Source organism: Lottia gigantea, assembly GCF_000327385.1.
Source record: "Lottia gigantea unplaced genomic scaffold LOTGIsca_74, whole genome shotgun sequence".
Classification (NCBI taxonomy): domain Eukaryota; kingdom Metazoa; phylum Mollusca; class Gastropoda; family Lottiidae; genus Lottia; species Lottia gigantea.
Genome location: NW_008710478.1, coordinates 560,604 through 569,172, shown reverse-complemented (window position 1 = coordinate 569,172; position 8,569 = coordinate 560,604).

The following is an 8,569-nucleotide window of genomic DNA, read 5'->3' as shown; positions in this document are numbered from 1 at the left end:
TGCTTTTAGAAAACTAGATGTCCTGAAGAAATTTTGTATCTGAAACATGGCAGCCAGAGATGAGCTCTTGTCAATACATTATTTTGCCTTCAAGAGTGGATAAAATACCTCAATGGTTGGAAATCGAAACAGAGCACGTTATCATTGTACCCTGCATGACGTTGCTCGTCTTCATTAGCCCACATGAAATGTAGGATGTAAAACTCAATTCCTTTCATTTCCTTTCAAAAATGGACATTTCGTTGATATGTTAACATTATAACAAGTATCTTCAGAAATAGAAGTCAGTCTGCAAGTTTGTTTTCACATGGATATATCCTAAAAACTCAAACCTGCTTTGCCAGTATGTTGTTGCCAACTCTGAGCCTTCTCATTGGAAATAGGGTTATAGAATTAGGTTAAGCTTTTATCTGGAAACTGAAATGTGTTATTCTGTTTAACTTTAAACTATAAAATGTGCTACAGTCAATATATGACGTAAATGTGGTATATGAGAAGTAGGGACAAACACTTGTTCCTCAAAACATATTCAAATTACATAGACACACTTTCTTTGCAACAAAATAAAAAAGAAAATTCTTATTAATATTTGGTTTCAAATGAAAAACGGAAACAAAAATTGGTAATTACAGGGGAAATATTATTATTTCTCCAATATACAAAACAATTATAAAGTGGCTCTTGACTGTAATATATACAGAACTCTTGAATAGTGTGAGTTTTATTTCCTTGTATCATATTAACTCTGTCAAGATTTTATTCACTTCAGATGAAATAACATAAATATTTTTCTGGATGCACTTTGACAATGAATTCAGTTTGTTTAGGAAGTAAGGTAAACATTTTTATTATCAACTTAGTGTTTTGATTTTGTGTTTTTTTTTAATATCAAAATGTAGTTACGTTCATGAAATGGGTAGGTTGAAAGAAATTATATTTTAATAGAATTATATTTGAAGAAGATATTTTGTTGTGAAGCTGATCTTGCAGGTTAAGAATTATAGTATATTTTTTAATATTAAGATTCAGGCTTAAATGTTGTGCTCATTAAAGCTTGTAGACCTTTCGAAATTGGAAAAAAAAGGAGTATGTCAAAGATGCTGTACTGGCTAAATTTCCCCTACTGCACACTGCATGACCAATCTTACTTAGCCAAATCAAGAGCATCCAAGTAGAAATATTGTAATGTATTGTGTTTAGAAGGTAAGGAGATGTTGATATTTTAACACCTGGCAGGTTAACGAGGTTATAATCAGATGTGATATTAAGACAATTAGGTCAGTAGGTAGATGACAAGTTAAAGTTCGCTGGAAGCGGGTGCTGATATTGCAAACTAAAACAATTACTGGACAATACACCTTTATATCTCATTATTACTGTCATCTGTTACTGAATCAATCAATTAATCATGCAGACAAATTATTGAATGAATGAAATAGCAATAATGAAAGAAATAGAAAAACGGAAAAAGGAACGATTCATTGAAAAAAGAGTGAATTAAATGAATAAGAAACGTAGTTCATGAACAATTAAATATGAAAAGTTTTTTTTGTGCACAGGTGAAAAAAGTGGAATTTTTCGGGTGGGTCTCATTAATATTTTTTTTTTCTGTAAACTGTGCTCAAATGTCTCTGCTGTATCTAGAAAAATGTCTTAAGTGCACTCTGTTTTAGATTTTTCTTCTGTTTCTGTTATCAGGAAAAGATGACAACAGTATAATTTCATTTTTCCTGGCCTATTAAATAAATAGGTTGAGATAACAATGGACTAGAATAAAGATAACATTGATTTTGCATGAAAAAACTCATCAAAAATGCTGAAAATTTTATCTTTGGTTCATTAATTTTATCAATTAAGAGTTTTTAATTAAGAATTTTATCAATATCAGAAATAATAATTAGTTTTTTATCTTTCTTGATATTTGAAACAATAGGCAAAGAATGTCCATTAAAACATGTAAGGCAAAACTAATTCAATTTTTATGTCTGTGATATCTTAAAACAAATAATAAGAACATTGATTGATATATAAATTTCAATTATTGTTTTTAGGTTTTATATAATGGCCCACTTAAATATTTGATATCATGGATGCCTCCAGTACATAAAAATGCCTAGCGAAAATGGTGCTATTACATTAAAATGCCTACTTAATGAAAATTCCAAGCGAAAATAGTGCTATTACATTAAAATGCCTACTTAATAAAAATGCCTAGCGAAAATAGTGCTATTACATTAAAATGCCTACTTAATGAAAATTCCAAGCGAAAATAGTGCTATTACATTAAAATGCCTACTTAATGAAAATGCCAAGCGAAAATAGTGCTATTACATTAAAATGCCTACTTAATGAAAATGCCAAGCGAAAATAGTGCTATTACATTAAAATGCCTACTTAATGAAAATGCCAAGCGAAAATAGTGCTATTACATTAAAATGCCTACTTAATGAAAATGCCAAGCGAAAATAGTGCTATTACATTAAAATGCCTACTTAATGAAAATGCCTAGCGAAAATAGTGCTATTACATTAAAATGCCTACCTAATGAAAATGCCAAGCGAAAATAGTGCTATTACATTAAAATGCCTACTTAATGAAAATGCCAAGCGAAAATAGTGCTATTACATTAAAATGCCTACTTAATGAAAATGCCAAGCGAAAATAGTGCTAATACATTAAAATGCCTACTTAATGAAAATGCCAAGCGAAAATAGTGCTATTACATTAAAATGCCTACTTAATGAAAATGCCTAGCGAAAATAGTGCTAATACATTAAAATGCCTACTTAATAAAAATGCCAAGCGAAAATGGTGCTATTACATTAAAATGCCTACTTAATGAAAATGCCTAGCGAAAATAGTGCTAATACATTAAAATGCCTACTTAATAAAAATGCCAAGCGAAAATGGTGCTATTACATTAAAATGCCTACTTAATGAAAATGCCTAGCGAAAATAGTGCTATTACATTAAAATGCCTACTTAATGAAAATGCCTAGCGAAAATAGTGCTATTACATTAAAATGCCTACTTAATGAAAATGCCTAGCGAAAATAGTGCTATTACATTAAAATGCCTACTTAATAAAAATGCCTAGCGAAAATAGTGCTATTACATTAAAATGCCTACTTAATAAAAATGCCTAGCGAAAATAGTGCTATTACATTAAAATGCCTACTTAATGAAAATGCCAAGCGAAAATAGTGCTATTACATTAAAATGCCTACTTAATGAAAATGCCTAGCGAAAATAGTGCTATTACATTAAAATGCCTACTTAATGAAAATGCCAAGCGAAAATAGTGCTATTACATTAAAATGCCTACTTAATGAAAATGCCAAGCGAAAATAGTGCTAATACATTAAAATGCCTACTTAATGAAAATGCCAAGCGAAAATGATGCTATTACATAAAAATACATAGCAATAATTGTGTTTTTACATTAAAATGCCTATCTAATGAAAATGCCTTGCGCAAAATGGTGCTATTACTTAAAAAGGCGTAGAGAAAATGGTGCTTATACATCAAATGAAAAGAAATTATGTATGTTGTCCTTGGTACCTGAGTTTTTTCATGCAAATGAATTTTCACTGAAAATATTGTTGATCTCTTATAACTGAATTATTTTAAATTAAACTATTAAAAATCTACTCTATGTGAATATTAAAAAATTAAACATCAATTTTAAAAATGTGTGAAAAAAATTGGCCCTCTTTGTGAGAAGATTTGTACGATGTTGAGTATTTAGATATGATATAGGTCAGTGACTTTGAAAAATGGTCAAATTTTTTAGAGATGAAAATAAAATTATAATATCATTAAAAAATCATCAATTGATTTAAAATGGTGATTAACATATTGTGTTGTTGTTATTGGGATATATTAAAATAGGTCATGTGACCAGTGATGTCAGCCTCTGTCACACGTGGTGAATAGAGTCTACCTGAAGTAACGAGAGAGATAGACAGCAATAGTTTACCTGTATAGGCTACACTTGGTAATTGATAGGGCTTTAAAACTAGCAGTCGACAGTACAGATTAGATGCTTTTTAGTGTGCATGAGTTTGTATTTAATTGGATTTTGATTTTGGATTAAAATTCAAGACTGACATATACAACAGATGTTAAGAGGGGCCTAATTGGTAGTTAACAATGACCATTAGATGTTCTTTAGCGTGTACATAAATTTGTATTTAATTGGATTTTGATTTTGGATTTAAATTCTGAACTGACATTTACAACAGATGTTAATAGGGGCCTAATGGGCAGTTGACAGTAGTAATTAGAGAGGCTACCTGAGTTTGTATTTGGTATTGGATTAATATTTTGGACTAAATACTCAATATCAGAGGTTAATGGCTTTATACCGCATTTAACTTGTTTAAATTGTACAGTTACAGTTTGATTTTGAAATGATTAACAATTTCAAATTTGCTCTTATATGATATGAAGAAATCATTTTATAGTCCATCTTCTAATCTAGCAGACGACGACTAACTGACAATTATCTGAGCTACCTCGCTGATAAATTTTTGAATTTTCAAAAGAATAAAATTGATATTAGCATTTTTACACTGTAAGCCTGTCTTGAATATCAATAAGAAAAGAAATTCAAAAGAAAGTAAAAGTAGAGAAAACATGACACTTGGTGTCACAATATCACCTTTTTTCTCATAAATTTCTATTTTTTATAAATGGATAGTCCATCTTCTAATCTAGCAGACGACGACTAACTGACAATTATCTGAGCTACCTCGCTGATAAATTTTTGAATTTTCAAAAGAATAAAATTGATATTAGCATTTTTACACTGTAAGCCTGTCTTGAATATCAATAAGAAAAGAAATTCAAAAGAAAGTAAAAGTAGAGAAAACATGACACTTGGTGTCACAATATCACCTTTTTTCTCATAAATTTCTATTTTTTATAAATGGAGAATTTTTTGAGTTTTGACATTTTTTGGTGAATATTTATAAAGTAAAAGAAAAATTATGTGTTTTAAGTTTCTATGATGGATATAGGCCATTATTTTCACGACTTTCATTAAAAATATTGTCATTATCTTTGTGGTAGTTTGAATTACAAAGATACTCAGTTTTAGAGAGATCAGTCTAAAAGCATTGTTATCTGCTGGGAAAAAGTGATCGAAAATTTGAGAGAATTTTGAAGTGTTATTAGAATAATAGGAAAAAGTACAATAAAGGAACTTGTAGAGATAAAGGAAAATTTTGTGAAACAAAAATCCAAAAAAGCAAATAATTTGGAAACAAGTACAAAAGATATAGTGAAAAGTTTTTGCTTACAGTTCAAAGGAAAAAGATTGTAGGGAAGTTCGAAATAAAAAGTACGAAGGAAATAGCAAATGTTTAAGAAGAAAGTATGAAAGAAACTAAGAAAAGTTCTGACACCAATTAAGAGAAGAAACAAGAGTGAAGAATTAAGATATTTGGATAGATTTCAAACAGAAGACATAATTAACTCATAGGAATTTTACAATCAGAAAAACTTAAAACTAACAAAAATTCAAGATTTGTTTGAAGACAAAATATAAATCAAAGTTGTTGCCAAATTATTGAGATTTTTAACCTATGATTGATGGATGCAGAAGTCGAATAATTTGGATAAAGACATTTATGTTGTCATGTACATTTGAAAAATAAAACCAAAAAGGACGTCTGTTATGTAAAAAGGTTTTGTTACAAGCATTCATTTTCAAAATATTTCTTTGTTATGTTTCGTCAAGCTCTGGGTTTTAAAAAGGAAGGAGTGTATTTACAGCAGATTTGGATAAAGAAACTGGTCGAAGTGTTTTTAATGCAATATCACCTGAACACCTGTCAACTGTAGTAAAGGTGTTACCTGACTTGACTGCTGTATTACGTTAGAAGTATATGTATCATGTATTAGTTGATAGTCATAGTTTATGGTATATCATCGTTATTAATATATATTAGTTGACAGATCTTATTGGGATCAAGGTGTTTCCTTATTTAAACTGGATTAAATTGGAAGTACTTATATCAAATACATCAGTACATACATTCTATGAATTGATTTGTGTATCATGCTCAAGCAAGGATTTTTATTATAGGCCTATCATATATATATCAGTTGATAGAAATATAATATGGTATAACATCATAAATATATTTGTGACATAACTTGTTGTACATTTAATCCAGTGAACAGATTTGTTAAAAGATAAAAAAACAATCTTCTCAAGAGTTACCTTAAATAAGCTGAAAGTGAAAGTACATATTATATATCATATACATATAAGTGGATAGGATTTAAATGGCACAATATAGATTGCATGTCTTCTTGCAAGATTGAAAAAAGATAGTTTGACTTACAAAAGAAAATAACTAAGCATTTTTTTCTAATTTGAAGTTGGAATTTGTATTGTGTTGCAATAACATTGAATTTGATATATTTTACAAACATAAGATAATATGACTTGTGTTGTTCATGTTATGAATTGATTTGTGTTTCGTGTTCAAGCAAGGATTTTACCGTTGACAACTGGACAAGTTCAAAGAAATAATTGTGCATTTTATGAATGGACTCTGAATGTGAATCAAGCCTAAGCACAGTCTTCATTTTGAGATTTGGACAAGTTAACTTCAAGCAAGGATTTTATTCAAGCTTAAGCAACTATTTTGCTTTTATCAATAACTTGAGTAGAATTTGGAATATTGAATGTTGTTTGTTATCAAGCCAAAGCCAGGATTTTCAGCTCTGAGATACGAATATATTCCTATATGATATGAATAGTGATGCTTTGAAAAATTAACTCAACAGTGTAGTTATAAGAGAAACTAAATTCAAGATTGAGAAAAATTAAATTCAAGATCGTGTTTTGACGTGACTTATCAACCAATCGAAAGTGACCTTGGCAAGGTCTGATATCCGATGTTACCTCACCAGTTCTGTGTCTTTTTTTGTAAATCTTTACCTTTGAAGATATAGGATTAATGATTTAAAACATCATTTGTGAAAGAATCTATTCATATTGAAGATATAATTTATTTGCTCAAAAGAGATACAACCAGTTTATAATTTTGATAAATCTGTTTTGTAACTGACTAACTTGTCACCATGGTATCTCCTGCTCCTCAAAGAGCCGTTACAGGTAAATAATTTTAATGTTTTTACTTAAAAAAAGGAATTTTTTATAGGTTTTTTAGAGATTTATGGGCATGGTAACATTTCACCTAATTTTAAAATAAGTGCTTCAGGATTTGTTCAAATATCCAAAAAGTTTAGGCTGAAAAAGTTGAAAAGAGAGAGTATTAATCAGCTTATTACTTCTAAAACATGCAAAATTCTAAGTTCTTATTCAATTTCATATGAGTGAAATCTATAAATGTCAAAGACTTATGTCTTATGCATAAAATTCGTACAAAATGGGACATGTTTGTATTTGAGTTATTTGAAAGGTGAATGAGTGCACAATGAAGACTGAAGTTTTGAGAGGAGTTTGAGTTTTATGTCATGTGTATACAATGTTCAATTGGAAAGGTCAATAAGTAGAGAATTAGTTTAGTCATTTTGACTTGACAATGATAAAACATGTCTGAGTCTCTGTGTCTGTTTTGATAAGAAGGGGTGTACCACTGTCTGTGTTGGATTGACGTCATGTACATGTTTACATCAAACTAATGGTCGGTGATCATGGGTTCCAATCTCGATCGTTTTGAAACAATCTGGTGATCTTGAATTAGTCATCTTTCCTCATTATCCCAGTTGACACAGCTGTAAATAGGTCAGAAACTCCAGGCAGTAGTGGCGGTAGCCTTCTGAGATTGGGGGTACAAATAGGGGGCAGACTGACTCAATGTGGGGACAAATGCTGAGACTGAATTCAAAATTTGGCTGCTCTGCGATGGTATCATAGTTGCAAGCCTCTCATAAAGCGTGTGAAAGGGTTCTCTCAAGAAAATTTTAGAAAAAATGCATTGATAGAATTGAGGTTTGATCAAGCTTAAGCTTGTTGACAGGATCCTTGAAAACCTATGAAGTAGTTATCATTGAAAGATCATGCATATTTTTGCTTGTACTATAACCACTGTAACAGTTGGTACAACATATGTTTATGAATATATATCGATTATACTATACTTTCTTTCAGTGATTGACATGGATTAGTCATAAGCATACATTGATAGACTTCTGGATGAAGGCTATAAGGCTTGGCAATCTTTGACCTTGACACCTTTGCTTAAGATGATGAGGTTGATCTGAAACAGGCCTCTGTGACAATTACTCTAGAGATGTAGCTTGATGGCTCTTTCTGGCCCTGGTTAATAAAACACCCATTTCTTATTGTGTAAAACTAGTCTTTAAAGTTGTCTTTTTATTTATTTAGGTGTCTTTTTTAGGCAGCCATGTTCTTGAAGCAATCTATCCATAGATACGACTTTAATATTTTACTTACAATAATTGACAAAATCTGCATCTTTTATGATGTGGGAGTTGTTTAATATCGTGTTTTCTTTGTGAAATATCATATGAAAATCTTTTTTAAGCTAGAATATAAACATCCCTTAGGCAACGTCTAAAAAGTACT